This window comes from Delphinus delphis, chromosome 1, assembly GCF_949987515.2.
Source record: "Delphinus delphis chromosome 1, mDelDel1.2, whole genome shotgun sequence".
Taxonomy (NCBI): Eukaryota; Metazoa; Chordata; class Mammalia; order Artiodactyla; family Delphinidae; genus Delphinus; species Delphinus delphis.
Window position 1 is genome coordinate 142559410 of NC_082683.1, and position 27162 is coordinate 142586571.

At 43.2% G+C, this 27162-nt stretch overlaps 1 protein-coding gene and 1 long non-coding RNA gene across 2 annotated transcripts in view; one reads left to right on the forward strand and one right to left on the reverse strand.

Moving 5' to 3' along the window:
* Positions 1-1096: 1096 nt before the first annotated feature.
* On the reverse strand, positions 1097-1855 carry LOC132424115 (uncharacterized). The gene is made up of 2 exons (XR_009519167.1): positions 1765-1855; positions 1097-1302 (listed from the first exon to the last, which is right to left on the reverse strand). It is a non-coding gene; the product is annotated as an uncharacterized lncRNA (long non-coding RNA).
* Positions 1856-2466: 611 nt separating this feature from the next.
* Positions 2467-27162, forward strand: part of PTPN14 (protein tyrosine phosphatase non-receptor type 14) — a 167485-nt gene continuing 142789 nt past the window's right edge. The window contains exon 1 of the mRNA XM_059994843.1: positions 2467-2579. The gene's annotated coding sequence lies outside the window, so the exon portion shown is untranslated. The remainder of the gene's footprint in view (positions 2580-27162) is intronic.

Genomic DNA, 27162 nt, shown 5'->3' on the forward strand with positions numbered 1-27162 from the left:
TTGTTTTTTGTGGCCATTGAACACTCAGCAACCTTCTCAACATTCATTTTGATTCTGAAGGCAGTGTGAAGGCAGTCCTTTCCCCAAGACATCCTGGCTTTATCACTTAGCTTCTTCCATAGGTATGCCATCTGCCTGGAGGAGTATACATTCATCCCAGTTCAGACTGGGAAAGACCTCAGAGATGAACTCGTTCAACCAGGCTCTGACCTCCATGTCACACTCCACTTAAATATTAAACTCAGGCCTAGGGGTGAAGTGTCTTGCTCAGGGTCACACGGCTAGTCAGAGGCAGAACAAAAACTGCGTCTGCAGACAAGTTCTTTTTCATCTACACCACGACTGTCTCAGCTTGCTGTGCTCAAGAGTCTGGTGTCACAGTGACTTTAAAGCAAAAATATACAAATGCCACTTCCTTTCCTGGAAGACCTCAAGAGGCCTCTCATCTCTCCTACCTTGAGAGCCTGTAGGTCTTTCCTTATCTTTAATCTTAACCCTATTTTGGTTAAATTTTGAAAGGCTTATAAGTTTGCATTTTGGGGCCAGACAGACTAGGGTCCATTATCATAGTTTACTTGCTCTGTGACCCTTGGTGAGACAGGTAATTTCTTCACACTTCACTTTCCTCATCTCGGAAATGGGGATAATATACCAGAGCACATAAAGTGCTTTCCACGCTTCCTGGTGAACAGTAAGGCACTCCTTAATTTTCTTTGGAAATCCAGCAAGCCCATATTGAAGCTATCCAGCTATTTCTTGAAAGTTGGAGAAACCGATCTTAATTCCCTTCAGCCTTTTCCTTCCATCCCTTTAAGTTCTCCGCTTCTTTATAATTTTGAAGATTAGCAAATGCTCAGAGAAGTCAGAGTTTTGTGACCACAAATTTGTACATGATGGCTGCCAGAGGCTCTTCCCCAAGAGTCCAGGAATTTTTCTGAGTTGTGGGACACTGAAGGAATTTGAGACAACATCCTCAGTGGCAATGACTTCAAGGACCCTATTCAACCTAAGAAAGGTTGAAAGGACTGGGCTTGAGTAAGACAACAGACTCCTAAGACATCATTTTGGCAATGCAAAGGACCACAGAAAAATAGGCAAATCGTTTAATCTTACAGCTACAGAGGTCAAGGCTTTCAGGAACTGGGACACTCACCACAGGTCAGGTCCGAAAACCCGGGTTCCCCGGCCTGGCTCGGTGCCTGTTCCATCTTAACAGCTGCGTCTCTTTAACTCCACCTCCGAAAATGCTAAGGAAGTTCCCTCCCAGTGCCTACCCAGGCTGGGTGGGGCGATTCTGTGGCACTGAAAGAACCGGGAAAACGACATAGTCTAACTCCCTGCGTGCACTAACTGCTTTTGCGATTCAGGGAGGCGGCGGTGGGGTTGGGGGTTGTTAAGACGCCAGGTCCGGTACCCAGAGGTTCCAGGTGTCCTGGACAGAGAACTTTAAGATTGCCTATTTGGGGAAGCCACCTTCCTTTCTCCTGGTCTGTTTCCCCTGTGCGGTGGCCGCATGGGGACATCCTGCTTGGAGGGTTCCCCCAAATAAGATGGACTGTCCTTGCTCCTGGTCGGGGTGGGCAAGTTCCCGCCGCTGCCCCGCCTCTGCAGGTTGCGGAGATCTAGGTGGGATTTTTCCTGCTCCCCGCTTTCGCCCCCGCCGGGAGCGGCGTTAGGCGGGGTCGCTGTGGTCGCTTTGCCTTCCCCACTCCCACGTCTCTTACTCCGGAGAGTTTCACCCCGTCCTCCCCGCTCGGCCCTCACCTTTGAAAACCTTCTCCAAAGCCACCACATTAAAAGTGCGCGACTTCCCCCGGGCCTGCAGAAGGAGCTCCTGCAGCCCGGCATTCCTCGGATTCCAGCGCTGTGACGTCCCCAAGGACGCGCGCCTGGGGCTCGGGAGCTGGGGCTCCCCTTTCCGCGCCGCCCCCCGCGCCCCCGCGCGCGCCCGCCCAGCCGCATTCCTCCCCGCCCCCGGCGCGCGCCCAGCGTTTCCCCCCGCGCCGCCGAGCCCGGCCCGGGGGTGGGGGAGCCGCGGCCGCTGGCGCCTGCTCCGTCCCCTCCCACTCGCACGGCCCCTTCCTCCCTCCTCTCTCGGCCGCTCGCATTTCCTGCCGCTCTGGCTCTCCCGGCCCCTGAAAGTTCGTCCCAACTTTTTCTCCCCCGGGCGGGCGCGGCGGGCGCAGTCCGGGGGCAGGTTGCTGCGCTCCTCCTCGCTCCGCCGCCTGCCCTCCCGGCGCTGGTCCTCGGGGAGCGGCCGCCACTCAGTGGCCCCTGGCGGTCCTTCCCCTCCCACCTCGCCCATCCTCCCGGTCCCAGCCTCCCTCTGGCGGGACAGACCCGAGCCAGGGTGGTTCTGCTTTTCCCCTTCTCCGAGCGCCCCCGCGCCAACTCTCGCGCCGGGATCGCGGCGGAAACCTCCCTCCTCTTTCGCCTTCTTCGGCTCCTTCCCTCCGCCCTTCCACCGCCAGCCACTGGAATCAATTCTTTGGGGGAATTGGGGCTTCGCCGCTGCCGCCGCCGCGGAGGACAGCCTTTCCGCGCGGGACTCCGGGGCACCGATAGGGCCATGTAAGCAGGTAAGCGGCGTCTGGGGCGGGGAGTCGGGCCCGGGGTTGGGGGCCTCTTGGGCGCTTCGGGCGCCTTGCCGATGACTTGGGCAAACGCTGGCAACGCCGACTTGGGATCGGCGGCCCGGGACGCCTGGCAGGGCAGCGGGGGCGCGAGGTGGCCGGGCCGCAGGAGTTTTAAGTGGCGGTGGGAGCCGCCCGCTGCGGCGCACAGCTTGTCTGGGGAGTTAGGTGGAAGGTGAGCGCTGTCTGGAGAGTTGGTGGTGAAATCACACTCTCGCCCCCTCTTCCCCATTCCCTTCTCCTTTTTGGGATCCAGAGAGGGCCTAGTGAGGGCAGCTGGAGATACCCAGACGGTGCGGGCCGGAGGATGAAAGCCAAAGACGTTGCTGCCTCTCGGGCTGGAGAGGGACCCTCTCCGCGACCCTCCTCTTGCTCCCTAAGGAGACAGAATCCTGAGAGGGAGAGGAGTTTGCATGCCCTCGTACTAGGCCCCAGCCTAGCCACCAAACCCCAGGGCTTCTTGGTCCCTACTTGGGTGGTCGGGCCGGCCCATCGGGAAAACCGGTGGCCGCATAATTTCAGAACAGGTCTCCACCTCAAACTCTCGAAGTTCTGAGTATTAACAAGTTCTGAGAGTGTTGTTAATGCACCGTCTCCCCTCTCTCCTGGCATGACCGCTACATCTGGGGTTTGAATGCTTGTAAGGGATTTTCCACCTTTTGGAGGGAGCAGTGAGGTAACGCCGCCCCTGTCCCGCTTTCCTCTCCTCTTCCTCTAGTTGCCGTCACCCCCAGCTACAACTTAAGGAGATTGTGGGGTTTCGTCTTCAGTCTGTCCAGGGACTGGCTGTTGCAGGCTCTTTGTGAAGGTGAGGAATCTCTAGACTGCTGGCTGCTGGTGGGTTACAGGATTTCCACCAATGTGTGAATTTCTTCAAATGGGTTAGTTCACCCATTCATTCAAGGAATCTAGTACTGGAGTTTCCCCTCTGGGCTAGGAACAAGGGATACAAAGATGCTAAAACAAGATCTAACTGCCGCCTCCCGGAGGAAACCCTCAGGCTGATCTAGAAGTAGAGCGTAATGAGAGGGCCTGAGAAGCCTTGGTCGGGAGGTGAGGGGGCAAGGTGTGCGCTGAGCTGAGAGGATTGAGATGTTGCTCACCTGGAGGGCCGATTAGGAGAGTGCATTTCGCGCAGAGGAAAGAGCTTGTGCAAAGTAAGAGTCGTCCAAAAGACGAGTACAAAAAGGTCATACCTAGTAGCTAGCTGGGGGCTGGAGGGGGATTTATGGCCAGTGTAGCCAGGGTAGCATTTTTTTTTTTTAAATATCAGAAATTAAAGTGGAAGCATTTACAGGAACCGAGTAGCTTCCAGAAGAGCACACATCTCTCTTTTTGGACACGCCTTCATGCCTGATGCCGTTTCTACAACAAGCAGTGGTTGTGGGACCATCTAAATTTTTATTGGCACTAATTGGCCCAGGCCTGGTTTCATTAGAATGGTATTGATTCTCTTTTAAAGAGCCACCTGACAGCAATAGGTGATAATACTGTAGCTTACAGAGCCTTGTATTAAAGTTGCCTTGTCTTTTGGTGATGGCCTTAAAAGCTTGTGCCTTATAGAATGATAGGTTAATGAATGGGGGCTGAACAGCACGGTGCCCTTTTGCCTAATCCGAATGGGTGGCCATGCTGTGCAGAGTGAGTTCACGTATGTGTCACTGTGTTTGTTGTAGTATTCTCCACTTTTCCAAGTCATTACTGCCCCAGCACAGTTGGAAGGATGACTTTCCCTTCCTCTGAAACTTTATGAAAAACTGAATGTCTTCTGGGAGATTGTCGTAGCCTAATCGTCCAGGATTCAGCAGATCCTGCCTAGAAAATTTTTTATAGTACGGGAGCCTCCTGTACGTGGTTTGCCTCTCAAGGGTGCCTCTTCTCGGGGCTGAAGTGGCGTTGTAGTATTTATTATTCATAGTGGCTGCGTCCTGGCTGAGGTGGCAGAAGTCCAGCTTCTGGTGACCTCAGGCCAGTCCATCAGAGTGAGAAGAGAACATTGACTTCCTACAGTGTCGGGTGTTTACCTAAGCTCCCCGCAAACACCATGCCTTATCTCAAGAACAGCCCCTTGACGAGGGTTTTCCTGAAGGTGTAGGACCTGCTTGAGAGTAATGGCTCAAGGGAAGCTTTTTCTTGCTAATTCCAGGTAGCCGCCCAGCCTCCATCATTGGCTTAAACACATAGTTAATTTTAATGCTTTAGTTATTTAGGTTTGTGTGGACCATGCGGAACGGACAGCTGTAATGGAAAGAGCAGTTTGACTATTTTCACTTGGAGGAACCTAAAGAATTCAGAGGAAAATCAGAATTTCGGGGAGGATTCTTACTTGTCCTGAATGGAAGAGCCAGAAGTCGAGAACTATGAAAATTGTTTTGGTTTCCCAGTGCCTTCCCTCCTTATTAAGGGTTTCCATTTTTGGCTCCAGGGAAGCAAACATAAACCCTTTGATTGCACATTGTCCCCCACCTGGGTTCCATATTCTTATCCTTTGTCACCTGCGACCCTGCATTCGAACTTCTTTACTTAGTCACCAAATGCTGTGCATCTTTTGGAACTCATTCTAAGCCCCAGAACAGTACTGTGCACTTCATTAGACATAAGGCAGGGGAAAGAGATGAGATGAACTCTTTAGTCAATTCAGTTATTGCTGCTTGTGCTGATTGAAAAAGAACGAGGGAAAACAAACAAGTTTTGGTAGAGAAGAGGTTAAAGTTAATGTCTAAAATAAGACTCTGTGGTCTCCTCTTATTGATTTAATTCTCTCTTCCCCTGTCTGAGCCCCGGGGAGGGCTTATTAAATGGTCCAAGGGGTGTGTGTAGCACATTTTGCAGCTTTTCCGGGCTATCGGTATGCTGGTGCCAGGGATCCAGGGTTGGGAGTTCAAGATATAGCTAGGTTTGTATTCCAGCTCTGCCATCGTTTAGCTGTGTGATGTTGGCCGAACTTCGCAGCCCTTCCAAGTCTCCATTTCTTCATCTCTTAGATGGGGCCAGTAGTATTTAACTTGCCAGGATATTTGTGGGGAATTCTGTGTAATGCTGTATGTCCCTCTGCTAACAGTGCCTCCCTCACAGAGTAGGTGTTGGGTCAAGGATGGCTATTTATATGTTCCAGGAGTTATATGTGGCCATGAATGTGCTCTTTGTGTGTGTCATTTTTTCCCCAGCAGCCTGAATTCACATGTGTGCCAACATACACATAAAGCTTTGTCTTTGACCCCTTTTTTTTTTTTTTTGGTCTGTTGGCTCAAAGCACACGTGTTGGCTGGCAGCTGCTGGCCTCTCATATATGAGGAGGTCGAGCGTTGCAGGACCAGGCAGTAGGATAGTTGGGAGGGAAAGCCACGTAGACAAGGGCAGAGAAAAGGATTCTTTTCCCTGTATACTACTTACTGTAACGAGGGTCCAGTGCTAATACAAGGATCCTTGTGTTTCTAATGTTGAAATCCAGTTAATTAAATGATGTTAGAATAAATCCGCTTGCCTTTATAGCAAGAGTGCAAAAGCTGGCCGATCGACACAAATGAGTGTCTTTGCAGCCTTGCTTTCCTTCTTTGAAGCCCAAGTATAAGGAGTCAACTGCAATGCCTCTCGTGTCCTGCCAGCTTCAGGTCGCTTGAACTTTAACGTTGCCTTTCATCCGAGAAGCCTAAAGTATTTGGCAAACATTAACTCATTGATCTTCGTATCAACCTCCCAACAGGAGGGAATGTTAGAAGAAAGGAACAACTCCTAAAACATCAGTAAGGCAGGTGTGTAGTAGCTGTTCTAGAAGCAGAATGGGTTGTTACAGTCAAGAATTGGCTAGATCGTGCATACGGGATTGTAGGCTGGTCCCAGGTCAGAGAGGACCCCTTTGAGTGGTCGAGGGAGAAAGTTTAAGAAAATGCAGATCAGGCTGGGATTCTTGCAGTGGAAGGGGAGAGGAAATCACATTGCTAGGACCAGCCATTGCCTTTGCCACGTATTGCATGCACACCAATTATGAAAATAAATAATCTCTGAATTATTTATAATTTTGAATGAAAGGATATGATGCAATGCTTGTGGATGAGGATTTAGAGTAGCTGAGGGTAAAAGGTAATAGTGACTAAGTACCTTTTTGTGGGATAAGGGTGGTTATGTGTCTAAGTTGGATTATAAATGGCGTATTAACATTGTTTTAATTTCCTTTCCCTTTTTCCTGTTGCTTCCATATGCCTCAGCTTGGTTTTGTTTTACTCTCCAGTCAAGCTTTTGTTGGACTTGCTTTATGGTCCTTGCTACTGGAAAAAACATACTGTGGCCATGCTTAGATCAATCTTGTGTGTAGGATTTGATATGTGGGTGGTTTAGCTTAGTTCCTTAGGGGACTCCATTAGGCCCAGCTCAAGGGTTTCATCCTGAATCTGGTCAGTTAGCTTGACCCAGAGGCCTGTTGCATATCCAGAGATCCTGTAACCCTAGGCGACCATCCCATAAATGCTCGATGTTGCTCAACAGGGAGGTGTCTGGTGAGAAAATGAGAAAGGGTTCGCTGGTGGTGGTGGCATCCTCTGAGAAGCAGAGCATCCTTTTCACGTTTGTAATGTTTGAGATTTTAGTACTGAATGATATTCCTCAATTAGAAAGCTTTACGGTGAGGACCACTGACGTGCTCTCCTTTGCTTCGCTGTTGAAAATTAGCAAAAGTTCCTGATGCTTGTCTTCGTGCAGAGTGTATCCTTTTCTAACTTAGTTTCCTCAAATCTTTGGAGACCTGTCTCCTGGGAGTTCTCTTTCACACTCCATTCCCCTCAAGTAATTGGGGCATTAGCTAAGGCTATAGATCTCGAAGTCTAGTGAGCCTCAGAATCACCTGGAGGGCTCCTTACCCACAGACAGCTGCTCTTCCCCACACCACCCCAGCTTCTGATTCTGAGAATTTGCATTCCTAAGGAACTCCCAGGTGGTGTTAATACTCCCGGTCCTTTGATCATCTGCAGTTTGAGTAATCGCTGAGCCAAGGAATCTCATTTTGGTCCATCCATCCCAGTCAGCCTTGGGGTGGTAGTCACTTAAGTTTTTCTCTGTATTGGTTTGAATGATTCTGTTTCTGGTTGCTTTAGAGCTCTGGAGAGGCTGGGAGTCACTTAGTGGCCACTTATCCCTAGCCAGACCCATGGCGAGCATGAATTAGATGCTTACATTTTTTTTTTTTTTTGTGGTACGCGGGCCTCTCACTGTTGTGGTCTCTCCCGTTGCGGAGCACAGGCTCCGGCCACGCAGGCCCAGCAGCCATGGCTCACGGGCCCAGCCGCTCCGCGGCATGTGGGATCTTCCCGGACCGGGGCACGAACCCGCGTCCCCTGCATCGGCAGGCGGACTCTCAACCACTGCGCCACCAGGGAAGCCCCCTAGATGCTTACATTTTAATGGGTTTGCTTGGCTATCTTCTCCCATCCAGACCCCTCCGCTTGGTTCCAAACAGTTCGGTTTATCTGGTACTTCTCTCCATCTGGTTATCCGATCTACATGCCCAATTCCACCTGTCTCAGATTGAACTCATTAGTTTCTTGCCACAAAATCTGCTGCTTCTCTATGTCCTGTCTTAGTGACATCAGCTGAGTTAGCTGCCGAAGCCAGGCAGTTGGAGTTCTCTTCAACCTGTCACTCTTTGTGAGCACCCCCCAACCCTGACCCTCAAACCCCAATAACAGACCCAGTCAGTCCCTAGATCCTCTGAGTCTGTGTCTCTAAAATATCCTTAATTTGTTCCTTTCCCTCCATCCCCGCTGCCTCTTCAGATTGTTCGAGAGTTTCAAAGGCTGTCTTTCATATATTCTTCATCTACTCTTTCAAAGAGTTTTTTAAAACACAAATCTTTTATGGTATTTAAATTCTTATTTTGCTTCTTATTACCTGTATGATAAAGCTTCTTTATTCTGAGTACCTTCCCATTCCCATCTGCTGTTCTCTCTCTCTCTCTCTCTCTCTCTCTCTCTCTCTCTCTCTCTCTCTCTCTCTCTCTCTCTCTGTTCTAGGGCCCTAAGATTTGGTGATGTGTAATCCCCTCTCCTTTGTTCCTTACATTCCGACCCTGAGCGACCTCTTCCCCTTTGCCACCTGCTTAGTCCCTGTGCCTTCAGCTAAAACTTCTTCTTCCCTAACACGCCTTCCCATGACCAGTTAGGCATTCCTTTCTTTATAGCTCCAGAGCGCTTTGCACTTAGCTCTGTCGGTAAGTTCTGTCTCACCATATTATATATGTTTACCTCCCTGTTTCCCCTACAGAGTTTTAAGCTTCTCCTGGCAGGATTCACGTTTTACTTGGTTCAGAATCTCTACCCTGTATGGAGGTTGGCTAGAAATAGCCACGGCTTACCTTTACTGGTGCGGACTCTCTCCCAGTGCTCTCAGCACTTTCGATGATTTTATTATGTCTTTCAACAGCCCTGTGAAGTAGGTACTATTATTATTGCCGTTTTGCAGAGAATGAAAGGGAGTTGACTTTTTTTTTAAGTGTTTAAAGAATCAACGAATGAATGCATTTCTGAAATACTGACCTGAAGGTTTAGAGCCGAGTTTGGTGTGGAATTTATTATTTATTCTTTAATAGGAGGTGTGGTGCTCTGGGAAGATTATATCATATTAATGACTGTAAGTGATTTTAAGTTAAACAGATATCAGTGCTGTTTATGATACACATCTTATTTGTTCATCTGAGGAGATGAATCACATCCCTGAGCTTTTTTTTTTTTTTTTTTTTTGCGGTAGGTGGGCCTCTCACTGTTGTGGCCTCTCCTGTTGCGGAGCACAGGCTCCGGACGCTCAGGCTCAGCGGCCATGGCTCACGGGCCCAGCCGCTCCGCGGCATGTGGGATCTTCCCGGACCAGGGCACGAACCCGTGTCCCCTGCATCAGCAGGCGGACTCTCAACCACTGCGCCACCAGGGAAGCCCCTCCCTGAGTTATTTTATCAAGTCACTGATACTCTGGTTCTTATTGTTGTTTTGTTTTACTCGTATACTTTCAAAAACATGGTAATCTTCTTCCTCATTTTTCAAACCTAGGAAACCTTGCAGATCAAGGGGGTGTAAATATCACAAAAAGATTAATAAGTTGGAATACTTGGGGGTTAAGGCATAAAACAAAATTGTTTTCACAAGTTTAGATGTACTATTGACTAGAATATGCTTAATTTCCTTTCTATGCATTATTTTCTTTTGTCCCTTATGTTAAAGAGCAAAGGCAAATCACTCATTATTCAACCTCTGGGTTACTAGTTTTCAAAATGAAAAGGAAAGAGACCCTTCATGACACCGTGTCACAGTGGATACCAACCTATCCTTAACCAGGACGGCCTGTTCTGCGTACAGAACCATGTAATAAGCAGCAATGATGTCACTGACGTTATCACCCAAATCACGAGATGGGCTCTGGTCCTTATTTCAGTTCTCAAGTAAAAGGGACTAAGGAAGATTTCATGGTCATGAAAGTGAGTTTGTTGTGAATTACGTGTATACACTATATATACTTCAGATTGATCTTTAAGGTTCTGCACAAGTGATCCCCACATGGTCCTCTGATTTCTGCAGATTTATGTCCCACTATTCCCCAGGGTTCTGCCAAGCTGCAGCTGTTTCCTGAACAGGCCCAATAACGTGTCACCTGTGGGCAGGGATCTTGGTGCTCAGCCATCCTAACCTGTCAAAAGCATCCTCAAGGTCCACCTTAAGTACTGCTCCTCTGGGCAGCCTTCCCGATCTCACCCCCTGGCCAGGCCCCTCTGCCGCTTTGTCTTGGCATTTACCTCTTTGTGCCTTGTGTCCTGGTTAACCTGCCTCATCCCTGTCATTAGCCTGCCAGCTGCCCAGTAGCTGCCACCCGCCTCACTCCTCTCCACGTCCCTCCTCATTCCCAGCACAGACTGTCCCAGCCTGTTGCTTCTCTTCTGCGGCTGGTCACCTGTAACTGTTCATTGGGGTCTGCCTCCTGCTTGCCCCAGGAATGCACTCCGAGGCTGAGGTTGCCCTTCCTCTCTCCATCGTGACAGTCCTTCAGCAAAGACAGTTATCTCGACATCTCTTTGTCACCTGTCCTGCCGCTGCCAGTGCAGAGACCAGTCCACCCCCTACACTGCAGAGTCTTGTTTTAAACACGTCTGATATTTTCAGTCTCTTGCTTGAAATCTTTCTGGCCACTTTATATTGTTTAGAGACACATATGTCTGTCGTAAAAGTACAGTTGACCCTTGAACAACATGTGGGTTAGGGGCGCCAACCCTACACACAGTTGAAAATTCTTATGTAACTTATAGTTGTGCTCCCTCCCCCTCCAATATCCGTGGTTCCACATCCACAGATTCAACAAACCACGGGTCAAGTAGTTTGGTAGTTACTTACTATAAAAAAAAAAATTCAAGTATAAGTGGACCCATGTAGTTCACACCATGTTGTTCAAGGGTCAACTTGGTAAAGAAATGCCAAGAAGATAATAAACACCAAATACAGGGGATGGGTGGTGGCAGAGGTGAGGAGAGATGTCGTATTGTTTTATTTCCTAAGCTGGGTGGCGGGGACACGTATGTTTACTATATTCTCCTGTATGTCTAAAATATTTCATTTTAATACTACATGAGACTGCCCACAGTCAAATGCAGACTTCTTAGCGGAGCATTCAGGGCTCTGCATGCATAGCTCTTTTTCCCACCTAACCTAACTTCTAGCCTGGGCCGGCAACATTTCTCATGGTTGAAACATTGTGGATTTGACTCATGCTGTTACTGTTATTCTTCCCTTGAATTCCTTTTCCCATCTGGTCACATCATAATTTCCTCTGTTCCTTAATGTCTAGTACGAGTTTTACATCTTCTAGATGTTTTGTCTGACATTCCCTTTTTATCATTTGGGAGAGTTCATTGTCCCCTGATCTGCCTTCCCTTGGTCCTCTCCCCATTCTTTACTGATAAGCATCCCGTTGGATTATAGCTGTTTGTTCATATCTCCCCAAAGCTGTGAGCTCTTCGGGGACATGTTTTGTGATTTATCTATCTTTGGGTTCTTGGCACCTGCTGCAGAGTAGAAGTTCAATAAATGCTCAAAATTGTTGAGTCATAGATGTAAGATTAATGTTTTTAATTGAAGTAATTTTTTTAAAAAGAGCGTGTCTGAAAAAACTTCAAATTGAAGGGGGAGTATCTTGTGGGCTCAATATCGGAAATGTAGACTGTAGATTGAATTGATTTACACATGGATGTCCTAATTCAAACCCATGATTAGTTTTAGAAATTATTTCTTCTGCTTTTCCCATTTACCTTATGGTGATGGGTGATGGTGTAATTGTTTTGGTTTGTTCTTATTTTTTAGTCCTTTCCCCCCGTGACCATGGAGTATGTTGATGGTGTCTGTAGCAGTGTCCAAGGGATGTGTGAGTCTAGGTTTTGAAGTAGATCTGCGCTCTGAGGTGGTACCACTTGTTGTAAGGGTGACTTATGCCATCAACGCTACTTGCTCTGGGATGGAGAAGTGACACATCCTTGTAGAGGAGAGGCAGCATTTTTGTGGCAGACGTATTTTTGTGGCAGACGTGTCCCACTGCAGAGCTATAATAACTGTAATGAAGGAGGATTATGCTGTATTAGGTTTTTGAAGGGTGTACTGGTCTGTTACCAGGGTCAGTGGTGACAGCTCAAGCCAGCAATTAGGTTTCATTAAAGACTCCGGCAGGCAATTAGCATTCGTTTCTGCCAATGAAATCCTATGATCTATTAAGCATATTCTTTTCCATTAGACATTTTGTAAACTGTGCTTTACATGACGAAGGTACACATGTTTTTTTAGACATACGCAAGTCTCCAAATTATCATTTGAAAAAGGGGGCTGACTTTTAGACCCCCTGTGTCTGAACCTGTGGGTTATACTGTCATTTTGGGTGGATTGTTCTGTTTTAAAATCTGTACGTTTTAAAAAGATCATATAAATTCTTTTATTCAAAGGCAAGGAATTTGTTATGGAATATTATATAATTATGTGATTTATGAGGGGGAAAAAAGTGTGACTGATGTGAAATGAATTAAAACTCCAAAATAATGAAGTGACACCTACCGGTTTTAATTATATTCTTTAGAAAATTATTGTTTTTCTTACCAGGGATCTAAAAATAAAGGCTGGGAAGGATGATTTGTGCTGTGTTTCTGCTGAGCAGCTGTTTGGTTGTTTTCAAAATGAGGCCTATTTTCCAAGGGCTAGTTTTGGTACAAGTGTGTGTTTCATGTCGCTTCATCCTCGTGCACGTGTTTAGGCATTTAAGCTTGGCCTGTGAATATGAAGTGGTGTTTACACTTTACTACATTATTCAGATAAATTTCCTTCCTCCTCTCTTTCTCCCTACTCCAATCCTTTCTCCTCCCTTTCTCCTCCCTCCCTCACTCCCTTCCTTTATAATAAATTGCCTTCATCTGGAGGACTCTGATAGGTTAATTACTGTATATGTATCAGGGATGATAAAAGGGAGAAATGCACAGTGCACAGCCCATCGGGCCAGAAACTCAGTGCAAAGGTCTGTAAAGATGTCTATTTCCATGCGATAATTATAGACTATCTCCCTGTTGTTTGCTTCTCTCAATTCATTATTAATTTTTCTCATCTGTAGACTGCTAGAATGGTAATAATGGCTGAGCATAGCGGTTTGAAATCTGTGTACATGAGCGTGTTAAAAACTCCAAGAAGTCTTGCAGTAAACAAAAATGTGTTGAATCTGGATTTATTTTAGTTAGGACCTTTCAAAAAAATCGATTTTATGAAACACATGTAATCTCAAGGCACATGAATATTATATGAAATACCTTCTAGAAAAAGCATCTCAGTTGAGAAGGTCCCTGGAATAGAGAAGACTTGTTTGTTGTCTTTAAGAAACTCAACATCTAAATTAGAGAGTAGAGTGACTTGGATTATTAATACGAGTCAGCATTTAAAGTCTTCATTAGCAGACCAGACTAACTTTATACTTTTTATTAATTGAATTTTTGGGGGGACAAGAGCAAGTTTAAAACAAAATATCAGGAATTTATTCACAACACCAACCTTCAGGGAAAGTTTTAGGAACAGTAAACATTTAGTCTAATTTTATGTGTTTATAATACAGGGAAGAGTAATGTTCAGGTTGGATTTGAGGCACTACATCCTTCAAAGAAAGAGCCATATATCTTCAGTAATCCGTCTGATTGGGGCCAGAAGCTGTGATTAATATATACACTACAGAAAAATCTTGATTCTCCAAATTCTGGTGATCAGCGCCACCCTCCTCCCACCCCCTTACTTATCATACTGCCCAAAGAAAGCAGTCAGGCTAAGGAGGTATAAACCATTGAGGGCTTTAGAAATGTCAGTGCAATTATTTTATTAATAGCTGCCACTGTGGCAGTTGTTTTGTGCAACTGGGCATTTAACAAAGACTCTATGACTATCACATGACCAGTTTTTCTCTTCCATGACCTCTTTACTATCTCTAGCTAATTATTAGCTCAGCATTTCCTCCATCAATTTTTCCCACTCTCATTTCTGACCTTTTACAAAGCAGAGCTTTCGGTATGGAAAACTCTTTTTCTCTACAGCCTTTCAACTCATAACAACCTTATGAAAGGGAGATTATTTTTATCTATAGTTTATCCTTGAGAAATATGAGAGTTAAAGAGGTTATTGGCTAATGTCTCACAGCTATGAAGCGGAAGAAGTGGATTTGAACTCATTCTCTCTGGCCCCATAGTTCAGGTTCTTAACCACAACCTTAGGCCCAGAAGTCTCTGCAGGTTGGGGACATCTGTTCTTCCTCCCTTCCTTCTTTCTTTCTTTCCTTCTTTCCTTTCATCCATTCATCAGTTTGTTTAATAAACGCATTTTGATGTTTTCGAAGGTGGGGATGTTTCTCTGCTGTCCTAATCTTTAAAAGACTAAGCAACTCATCAGGTAGCCACCAGGCACATGTGACCATTTGGCATTTGAAACGTGACTAGTTTGAGTTGAGCTGTGCTGTATCAAGTACACACCACATGTTGCAGAATTAGTACAAAAAAAGAATGTCGAATATCTCGTACTTTAAAAAATTGATTACATGTCAAAATATTTCCGATATCTTGAATTGAATACAGCCTAGTATTAAAATTAATTTCATGTGTTCTGTTTTGCTCTTTAAATGTGACTGCTGGAGATTTTAAAATTACCTATGTGGCTTGCATTTGTGGTCCACATTCTATTTCTTTAGGACAGGACTCTTACAGATGGTTATCCAACTACTCCTGGGAGCCCTATGCCCCGAGTGATGCCTGAGGACTGAGGGAACAGTGGAGAGAGATGGAAATTAGAAATCGTTTTTGGCGATGGAAAGAAGCAAGCTTGATGACGCCTTAGGTGACCAGCAGAGAGAGACTACTATTAGCGGGCATTTATTTACTACTTACCATTTGCAAGTGCTTTGTCAAGCACTTTAAATGGATTATCTTTTTGATCCTTATAGCAACTCTGTGAAGTAAGTGCTCTTGTTGGCTTATTTTATAGATGAGAAACCTAGGGCTTAAAAAGGCTGAGGCGCAAGATGGTCCATTAGTAAATACTAGTTTACTGTGTAACACCTTTGGCATGCAAATACGAGTACGTGAATGATGGAGCTCAGTGTCAAATCTGGGCATGAATCCAGAACGTGTACTTGTAACCACTCTGCATCACTGCCTTTCAAAGGCAAAAGAGAAAACATTACCTAGAACCAATCAGCAGTAGTTCTTTTGTTCATTCAGTGCCTAGGAAGGCTGCACACTCTTCTCCCCAGCACTGTCAGAAATATCATCTTTGATTTAGGGAATATAGTACAATAATTGATGACCTCAAGTTACGAAGAAATGATGAAATTATGCTTAATACACCCTCTTGACTAATCCAATCTTGCCTTAATTAGAAAGATATTTATCAGAAATTGATTTTAGAAACTTTAAGCATACTTCACCTTGCTTTTAACTGAGAGACATTGATGTGTTGAATATTTCATAGCAAGTACAGATTTTGTAAATATAAGCATTAGATTTTTCTCTCTCCTCAATTAAAAAAAATTAGTAAAAGTTTATTTTATAAATCTATTTAAAATTTTTTTCATGTTTTTCTAGACTTTGCTTATACGTAGACATATTTTTATAGTTTTATATACTCTCTCACATATACGCATGCTTTTTGTATTTCTTATACTTAATAATTAATATTTTATATATCTACATATAATTGACATACTGTGAATTCCTTTATTTTTTTGTTGTTGAAAATATATACATTTATATTTCTTGCTATTCCATAGAAGATGATTGTGAGAATCTTCACATTAACAGTTTTTTTAAATCATTATTGAATTTATTTTAGGATAAATTTCTGTGAATGAGAGTGCTTGTTATAATGAACACTTATGATTCTTGAGTCACACAAATGTAATGGAATTTCAAACAGGTCATAAAGATAAATTCAAAGGTAGCACAACTTTATTTTCAGATAGGTGATGTCTTTTCAGACCTTGCCGTCGCACAGTGTTTGATGACTAGAGAATGGATTCTCCTGGCAAATAACTCTTGCTTTTATCTGTTTTTTTTTTTTTGCACTTCCCTTCCTTGTAGTCTGACAGAAGAATTTGATGAACCCTGAATTCATACCTTCAAAAACTGAATAACCTTTTGCACTAGATTCATTTTTAGCATAAGTGTACACTAATCTGTACATCATTTAATGCAGAAAACAGTGTGTTGGATAGAATTACTTCTGTTATAAATATGATCTGTATAGAATTACTGAAAATATATTGGTATAAAGGTAGCATTTAAAAGGGAATTAAAGATTTGTAAATCTATACTTCATTTGTAAAAATAATTATAGGGAATTCCCTGGTGGTCCAGTGGTTAGGATTCCGTGCTTCCACTGCTGGGGGCACAAGTTCAATCCCTGGTCAGGGAACTGAGATCCTGCAAGCCACGTGGTGCAGCCAAAAAGTAAAAAATTATAAACTGTTACATCATTCTAAGTTAGTTAATTTCTGGTGCTCGTTGGCTTGCTTTATTTTATATAGATGTCTTTGGCAAATGCCTATTAGTTTTATCTTCTACTTTTTCACAAGTTTTTTTCAAATATATGTCTGCCTATATCAGCGATTCTATAACTTGCCATATTTTGATGACTGTTGTATTAGCTTTTGATATGGTCACAAAAAAGGTTCCAGCATCTCAGTGGCTTATGACAACAAACATTTATGCCTTGTCTATGTGACATGGGTGCTGCAGTGTGCTGCAGCCCTTGGTGGCTTGACCAGGCTTGGTGCCGCTCCACACACATGTCTTCTCTTTCAGGAACCCAGGCGAAAGGACAGCCCCTATCTGGGGCATGCTGTTCTCATGGCCGAGGCAGGAATATAGTGAGAAGCATGCAATCTCATTTAAAGCTGCTGCGTGGGGACTTCCATGGCGGTCCAGACTCCGCGCTTCCACTGCAGGGGGCACGGGTTTGATCCCTGTCAGAGAACTAAGATCCCACATGCCTCACAGCGTGGCCAAAAAAAAAACAACAAAAGGCTGCTGCATGGAGGTGGCAAATACGCTGTCTGCTCACATCCCATTGGCCAAGTCTATCACATAGCCAAGCCAAAAACCAGTGAGTTGGGGACCTATACTCACCTTGCAGGATTCTCAGGCAAGTCACAGGGACATGGATGGGATATATTACAGGAGGGGAGGAGGGGAGCAAAGAGTTGGGATCAATAATCTCATCTTTTATACCATCATTGACTTAACTCTTCCCTTATGGTTTGGTATTTGGATTGTTTCCAACTTTAACAATTATAAGTAGCATTGCAGTCAACATTGTTGAACAAATTACATTTATTTGCAGAGTATTTTCTTGGGATACAGTTTCCAAAGTAGGCCGTCTGGGTAAGAGGGCATGAATTGCTTGTAGATCTTGTTACATATGGCCAGATTGCTCTCTACAAAGGCTATCAGTTTATAATGCCATCACCAACGTTTAAGTATACAGTTTTCATCATTGCTTATAGCTTAATTTTTGTAATTATTCAAGATGGTATTTTAAAACAAAAACTTTTAGAACAAATTGTATTGTTATTTTTTCTATTAAATCAAATAAAACTAGGGCCACTTATAATTTCCTGTCCTGGTTTCTGAAAATCATTATAAAGAAATACTCATTTTTGTCATCTTTTTTTTCTTGGTCCCATGTTCTTCTCAGTACACTGTTTCTTAAACACATCTTTATCCTTACATTAAAACAGTAAAAAAAAAAATAAAAAGAAAACATACACTTGATTTGAGGTTTTATAACTTTTATCCAAAGCAAATCGTAGTAATTATTACTGTGGAACTCGGTAAAAGGCTGAACCTACTCAAATTGCTGAATTTTGCTGCATATTTCAAAGTCTTAGGAGAGGAGATTTGTTTATAGTTCTGTTGCCTAACATCGGACGGCTTTAATTCCACGGTGTTCAGATTCCTCTATGGCCTTATGGTTTATATAGCAGAAAATACCAATTGAAACTTAAGAACCAGTCTTTCCTACAGTTTTCCCCCCTCAAAGTGTAAACTAAAACTTTTTATTACCAACTGTATCCTCTCACTTGGCTTACTTTACAAGTGTCATGTTGCCTGCTGCTACACTTGTCTTTGGTTTCTGCTTAGAAATAGTAGTATCTAGACATGCCCATCAATGTCCTTGGTTATATTTCCTCATGTAAGGATCTGAGACCTCACAACAAAGGCAATAAGACTTGCAGGGCAGATAAGAGAAATCCTCAGGCCACTCAATCCAGAGTCCATAGGCAGAATAAGCAGGTGTGTGTGTGTGTGTGTGTGTGTGTGTGTGTGTGTGTGTGTGTGTGTGTGTGTGTGTGTGTGTGTGTGTGTGTGTGTGTGTGTGTGTGTGTATGGGAAGTGGTGTGCTGGAATTTGGGAATGATAGGTTGGATTTTGCAACTACCAGTGGAGTGCAGATGCCTCCCACCTCATTTAGTGGAGGAAAGTCAAAAATCCTCAGAACTGAGAAATCCATTTTAGAGGCAGCCTGGTAAAGCTTGTAAGAAATACTACAACTCAGTGGGAAACAAGTTGACACGTGAACCAGACATCAGTGTGTGAACTAGAGTTTATTTGAACAGTAGTAGGTGCTGACTGCAGAATGTTAAAAGTGTATTTAGAGTATTAATATTGTGAATAGTAGGACTCAGATTAGTGTTGAGGAAATAATGAATTGGAATAGATTTGCCTTGGAAGTCTTTGGGTTTTTGTTCCTGAGATGGTTTCCTATTTCAGTTTAAGTTCATTTAGTGTAAGTCTTCTTGGAATTCATTGCAAATTTCTTTGAAGATGAGGTGAGGACCCGTTGCTTTATGAAGTTTTGATTTTGTAACTAAATCTTTTGGGAAAATTGGGATTCTGAGGCTCAAAGTAAGTGAGAATGAGGATGCTTTATGTTAATATAGAAGAAACCCAGTAATTACAGAACAGAAGCTTTTAAAAATCAGTGCAGTAAAATAGGATGCTTGTCTTATATTGAATGGTTACATATCTAGGTTGAATTTACAAGCAGAAAGTTACTACTGAACTTTTCTCAAAGGTTGTCATGCTCATTGTAAATGTTTTCTTAAGCTGCTAATAGTTTTTTTTAATATATAAATTTATTTATTTATTTATTTATGGCTGCGTTGGGTCTTCGTTGCTGCACGTGGGCTTTCTGTAGTTGCGGCCAGCGGGGGCTACTCTTTGTTGCGGTGCGCGGCCTTCTCACTGCGGTGGCTTCTCTTGTTGCGGAGCGTGGGCTTTAGGCGTGCGGGCTTCAGTAGTTGTGTCACGTGGGCTCAGTAGTTGTGGCTCGCGGGCTCTAGGGCGCAGGCTCAGTAGTTGTGGTGCACGGGCTTAGTTGCTCCGCAGCACATGGGATGTTCCCGGACCAGGGCTCAAACCCGTGTCCCCTGCATTGGCAGGCAGATTCTTAACCACTGCGCCACCAGGGAAGCCCAAAATTTTTATTTATTTATTTGTTTATTTATTTATTGGCTGTATTGGGTCTTCGTTGCTTTTTTTTAAAATTTATTTATTTTTGGCTGCGTTGGGTCTTCATTGCTGCGTGCAGGCTTCTTATTGTGGTGGCTTCTCTTGCTGCGGAGCCCTGGCTCTAGGTGCACGGGCTTCAGTAGTTGTGGCACATGGGCTTAGTTGCACCGTGGCATGTAGGATCTTCCTGGACCAGGGATCGAACCCATGTCCCCTGCCTTGGCAGGCAGATTCTTAACCACTGTGCCACCAGGGAAGTCCATGTACCATCTTAATGTCTGTATAAATTTAACGGGTGTGTATTTAATTCATTGAATTTCCATTCCATAGCAATTTCCGTTTATTGATTATTTGGGTTATTTCCAGGGTTTTTGTTACTATAAATAAAATGCCATTAACATCTTTGTATGTGTAGTGTCTTTCTTCTTTCAGATTATTCCTTTGGGTTGAATTCCCAGGAGAACAATTAACGCATCACAGAAAATACTGTATACATTTTTATATTCTTTGTTGGCAAAACCACTCCTCCAGGGATGGGCCAGTTTACCTGCTGCCAGATTTTATGATTTATAAGGCTCATGTTAAGTCATTGTGATATAGATTAATATTAAATACGTATTATTAGGATATTGTTGACTTGATATGAAGGTCTTTTATACCATCATTGGAATAACTGAGGCACTCAATAAATTTTGATTAATTGAGCTTTAGAAGGAAGTGCTTATCACTGTTAGCATTTGCAATCCTGTAACCATTCATCTTTATGTGTATATTGACTTTTTAAATGTTTTTACAGATTTTTCTGCGGGCCGGGTGGGGGAAGCAATGAAGAGAAAAAAATTTTAAAACCACCAGACAGCTTTTGTCCCAAAGACCTCAGACCCTGCTTAACTATGTTCCCCAACTACCTTCTAGATTTTTCTATTTGTTTGATTGTGGTTGGTTAGGTGTATCTCAGCATGCATTTCTGTGCTACTGTGAAATCCAGTCCATTTTTAAACTACTTGACTATTCAGAATCTTGGATGTACCTGCTAGAAGGAAATATTGTTATGCTGATAGGAGTTTTTGGTTGATGAAAGGGAATGCTAAAAAAGAAGAATTAAAAATGTAGTTAATGTTTAAGGGACACCCTGAACAGGCAGCAGAAGTATCAATGCATGTAACAGGCTATGCTTGTTTTGTAACAATAGGTAGAGTGATCTATTTCTCTTTATTTAGAATTTTTGAGTACTAAACTGATTTGCCCAGACATTAGTCCTTTTGGGTTGAGAGTGAGCAGAGTTCCTTTGACAATTTGGCTTCTCAGTATAATTTCTCAGTTGACATTGGTCACTTCTGGTTGAACTCAAAATCAAGTTCCTTAACAGGCAAAGCAAAAGACCAGACCTGATATGTAGATAGAAGCCTCTGTTGGCACCCAGACAGAAATCTCAGATATCCTGGAACATCTGGTCAGAGTCTTATGTCTTGACTAGGACTTTACCCGCCTTGAAGGCAGGGGGCTTTCCTGCTGCCCTCTTGGATAATAGACACCATTTTGCCTTTTCCGGCTTTTATCGCCTGCTCTCTTTACCACTTCATTACTTTCTTTTCTTCTGATTTTCTGTTCTGCCCTCCGGCTCCCTTCTTTCATTTATCATTTCTTCCACACATCCCAGGCTTAAAATAAAAACACTCAAACAAACAAAACCCCCTAGATTTTCAAATGTCTTGCCAATCAAAATTCCCCTTCTTCTCTGTTGTGTCTGGGCCAGTCATTGCTGGGTTAAGATCTTGGGAAACTTTCATTGCTGTATTTTGTTCCTGGGAGCTATGCTCGAAGAATTGCTTTTCTCCTAAGGTTAGCTCTGTCTCTCTCAAATAATATGTATCTTTCTGGTGTCTGGGTACCTACCATGAGTTGTTACTGAACAGATTCTAAAGGTAGTTTCCTTATAGTGCATATTTTACTGGTGATTGAATACATTAAAATGATATTTTTCCGTGGATTACTATTTTACCTAGAAAACCAAATAGACTTCTTTGCTTGGTATTTGAGTTACTGTTAGTGTGTGTACACTTTATCTACAGCTTGATTTTAATCACTTTGATTACACGTATATCTAAAAATCCACTACCCATTAAAAAGGCAGCACCATTATGAAGTGACTCTAGCTTGTTACATGAGAGTCCCTTAGGCCATGTAAGACGACACCACTCTGGGCAGATGTGTAATGGGCCAAGTCCATTTTGAATTTTGGTGAACTCTCCAGCCATCCCCCGTCATCACCCATGTGGTCTAGTGGAAAGTGCACTCCTGTGGCATTTCAGAAACCTGAGGCTTACTTCTGCCACTAATATTTCGGTTTTAGGAACTTACTTAGCCACTCATGACTCAGTTTCCTTGTCTTCATCATGAGTGAGTTGGCCTAGTTGGTCTCAGGTTTCTAGCTTTTACACTCCTTCGAAAATTCAATAGTTCTGGAAAATTTTTTGTTTCAGCTCTGTGGTTGAGTTTGTGGTCAGAGCAAAGAAGGAAACCTCAGAGCTGTTACTCTTCTCAGAAGAAACTGCTAATTGCCTGGTTTATTTTTGTCTAGGAAAAGATTTAACTAGCATATTTAAGTATTAAACTTTTTTTGCAGTGATAGTTAATTTTATTTGAATGAATCTGTGGCATTTACCTCTGATGCTTCCCGGGGGCTATCCTGTATGTTGTATATATACTTATTATTGCATTCATTTAAATTAATACTGATTTTGTTTGGATGTATTTTCAGAGTTTCACCCTGGTCGTTGAGGTCATTTTAGATAGTGTTAAGTGTTGCCCTATCAAAGCTTGGAAATCACTGGGGTAAGAGAATGAGTAGAATTTAGCAGAAGTATCTTTGTATTGTGCAAAAGAATTCCAGATCTCAGAGATTTAGTGCTGGTTATTGTTACTGTGTAGGTCTTTCAAGTGTGAGTTGCTGTATGTTATTAATACATATGTGCCTCTTTGGCATCTCCTGAGCTGTGATTTGTATCCTTTTGGGAATTGCAACATCCTATCCCAGGGTTTTAGGTTTCCTGATGCCCTCCAGGGCAGATTTCTTTATAGCATACACTTATTACATTGATTTGTTTTCAGAATTTCATCATTTATTTTGACATACTTTAAGACACTCAGGGTGTTTCAAGCTCTAGGCTGGAAATCTCTTTTAGAAAGCAGTAGGTGATAGACAAGAGAGACAAGAGGAGATTGGGGGGGTGGGTCAGTGGTTTCCAAACAGAGAGCCAAAGCTGACGTGTAGGAGTTGCAGGATAGGGGTAGTCTGAAAAAATAGATTTCACAGTGTATATGCGATCTTTATTACATAAAGATCGTATTCTATTTTGAGTCCTTTCATATATTTTTTTTTTTTTTGCGGTACGCGAGCCTCTCACTGTTGTGGCCTCTCCCATTGCGGAGCACAGGCTCCGGATGCGCAGGCTCAGCGGCCATGGCTCACGGGCCCAGCCGCTCCGCGGCATGTGGGATCTTCTCGGACCGTGGCACGAACCCGTGTCCCCTGCATCGGCAGGCGGACTCTCAACCACTGCGCCACCAGGGAAGCCCGAGTCCTTTCATATTTTTAAAAGCATACCTTATGTTGCTTACTCTCCACTCTCATTAGATTTTAATTTAACCAAAGTCTTTATTTATTTTACACACACACACACACACAGTTTATTGATACAAATTGTCATTCTTTCGCTTTTACTGCTTTGAAACATGCATCCTGTTTCAGCTTCTAAGCCCACTTTATCAAGGATTGATTCAAAAGTTTGTTTGTAAATCAATTAGCCGGGAACCAGGAACTGATTATCCTACAGAAAGATGTTAATTGGTGCTGTAAGTTCTCAGCTACCTGGAGAAAAGCCCATTTCCTCTTACGTCGCACACTATAGAATGAAGCTCCTCTTTTAAATGCTATTTCAGTGCAAAAAAGAGATTCCTGGGTCTTTGCTCAGTAACCAGAGCCAGGAGGCTCTTGGTCAGCCCCAGCAGGAGGAAGGGTTCCAGACTTTGCAGTGGTGGCCGGTGCTCCTGGGGCCAGCTGTCTGGGGAATGCTGCTGGACCCCTGGGGTCCCTTTCTTCTGGGCACCTTCATTGAAACTGCCCTCAGGTCCCCCAGTTGTCAAATCCATGAAGCCAGTTAAAGTAATTACTCTGGGTTCATTCTTGGTTAGGAAAGACTACCAATAAGGGATGTATAGGGAAAATGGGAAGATAGGAGAGGAGAGGGGCAGCAGATGCGCTCCTATGAGAGACTATGTTGACCTTTAGATACAAGGTCCAAGGTCATTGCCTCTGTAAAGATGGGTCATGCCTGTCCCTGCAGATCCTGTGCTATGAAAATGTCAGGATCACTCAAGGATTAATAGTGTATTAGTCTCCTATATGCTTAGATGCCTCATAAGTATGATTGAGTCAAGTCAGAATAATTATCGTTATTTTGGTACTTAATCAGCTCCTGATCACCACTGCAATTAAAAAAAAAATCTTATATTGGTATTTCCCTGCTTCTTTTTTTTTGTTTGTTTTGCGGTATGCGGGCCTCTCCCGTTGTGGATTGCGGAGCACAGGCTCCGGACGCACAGGCTCAGCGGCCATGGTTCACGGGCCCAGCCGCTCCGCGGCATGTGGGATCCTCCCAGACTGGGGCACGAACCCGTGTCCCCTGCGTCGGCAGGCGGACTCTGCCACCACTGTGCCACCAGGGAAGTCCTCCCTGCTTCTTAATAGGTCTAGTGGCTGCTGCTTTTTCCTGTCTTATCTTGCCAGCATTTTAAATGTAATTGATATCACTGACAATTATTACCTATTAAACATGAAGTTGCATGTTAAATCATTAAAAACACCATGGCATTTATTTTCACAACTGGTTATCTTTTGTTTACAAGTAAAGTTTTTACAACTTTCTTGCTATATTTTTCCCTTCCGGTGCTCTTCATTTATGCTCTCTATGTCCTTTATTGAAAATAGCCTGGAGTTTGCTCACTGCACTGCTAGGCAGCCTTCTCCATTTCACACCATTTGGTTTAGACTCAAGGAATGTTAGCAATTTTCTTTTTTTTTTTTTTTATGCTGGTTTAAGCCAAATGTAATTAGGAAAGTGAGTTTGTTTCAGAATCTGATATAAAGCATGCATTGCATATGCATTCTTGGTTTCATTCTTCTGGTCTGGATGGATGTTTGTATCCTGCTTGTTCCTTTTCTGAGCATAGGAAATTATTGGTGTTTGTTGAAGTAGCTAACTGTTGGTCGTCATTTTGCAAGTTACCCTTTTTGAAAAGAAGATGCTTGTTTAATCTAAAGCTTGTCTTAGCAGTGATTGTATCACCTCCCCACCATTGGCCATCCCATATTAAATTATAGCTATTTTTGAATCTTTCAGTTGCTACAATACTGATATGAAATCTTGCATACTTGTGAAAAAAATGATCTAAGAAGTTTTCTGATTTATGTTTTCTTGCAAATTAAATATAAACAAAACAAAACGAAAATCTCATGAAACAGGGTTTTAGGTGCCTTTGTCAAACAACTGGGGGATCAGTGTTGCCCATATTTTCCCCCATGGCTTATTTTGCCTCTTTTAATAAATTTCTTATTAAACTCTTTTTGCTCTTGTTTCTATTTATTTATACTATCATCAGTTTAGTACTCATAATGTATTTTCCTCACTTGGCAGGGATCTGCTCTTTTAATTGGATTTGTTGTTTTTTTCAGAAAGTTCTGTACCTGGGCTGGAGTGGGTAGCTAAAAAGTCCTTGTTGCCACTAACTAAGGGATTATCAAATACTTCATGGAAACAACATACATGTGTATGCGTTTATACGAGAGGTCTTTTTATTTACACTATTAACATGCCATGTGTGCCACGGACCTTGCACTGATTCATGCCTTTTCAATGAAACTTTTTTTCTTAAAAATTGCATTTCGCTGCTTTTTGTTTTAGACTGCCACTTGCAGAGATAAATTTTATTCTCTACTTAGGAAAACAAATGACTCTCTTTCCCTAAAATTCCTTCTGTGAAATGGTATGTGGACCTGGCAGCCATTGTGAATCTGTTTTATTTTCCCCTTGTGTTACATAAAGCAAAGAAGGCATTTTAGCCCCTTTAAGGAGATACTAGCCTGGGGTAAATAACCATTTAGTCCAGGTGGGTAGAAAAGAATGCTTATGACATTCTTTTCATGGGCTCCATGTGTAACCTCCACTCAGGAGTTCAGGCAGTAAAACATTCGAGTGAACTGGTGAAATGTTTTGTATTTATTTACAAGGCCCTTAATCACAAGACTGATCCCAATAAACTCAACAAGTCAAAGTGATGGAGGAAAGTATATGAGGCATGGAGAACAGTAAAAGTGGAGACTGGAAGGGGGCTTTAGATTGCACTTAGCCTGCTCTTGTTTCCACCGTGGAATGACGGCCATCAGAATCTCTGGTGCAGTGGTCATGGGTGGATTTGATGAAGAATGTAATTATATCCATTCTGTTCGCACCTGCTGCTGAACTACTTGACATTTTGCTTTTAAGTTCCAGACATCCTGAAGTACTTGAATTCTGTTTTGCTAAAAATTTGCAATATTTTTTAGCCTTCTCTGTTCCAAACCTGTCTTCCCTTGTTCCCAGGGTATTCTGTGTTTTCTGTGGTGCTGGAGTTGATGACTTGATTTCATTGCTTATTATAGTCTGGTTTAAAGCAAAAGCATTCGAATACCTTCTAAGTTTTGTCATTTTTATTGTTACCTTATTTTAAAATTTTTGTTTAGATGTAGCCTGTAGAGAATAAAATTAGGGAAGTGGCCGTGCCTCTAGATAAGCAGTCCCTAACATTTTCACATAGTAAGCTCTGGGGTCGATACACATTTCCTTCTTGTCTTTAGTGCGTGATCCTGTTCATCTTATCATTGCATCTTATCGTGACAGAGCCACCAAATGATGGGCAGGGCTGTAATTCAGACCTGACAGCTCTGCTTTTTTATACCTCAAAGATTTCATGGGGTAGGAGGGTTAAAATCTCTGTGAATATTAAAAGTCCAGATTAATGTGAAAGAACTTTCATTTTATATGCTACTAAAAAAAAGCTTTAGACAAGCAATTGTCTAATTTCTCTCACCCAGCAGAAATCTAGGCAGGATAGATTTAATGAATAAATAAGAATAATTTAGTGTTAGCCTATTAGACAAATAAGAGTGCTTTAGTATTGGGAATAAGATTTTGTTATTATTGGGCTTCCCTGGTGGTGCAGTGGTTGAGAGTCCTCCTGCCGATGCAGGGGACGCGGGTTCGTGCCCCGGTCCGGGAAGATCCCACATGCCGCGGAGCGGCTGGGCCCGTGAGCCATGGCCGCTGAGCCTGCGCGTCCGGAGTCTGTGCTCCGCAACGGGAGAGGCCACAACAGTGAGAGGCCCGCATACCGCAAAAAAAAAAAAAAAAAAAAAAAAAAAAAATTGTTATTATTTGGACATTTCTTTTTGCA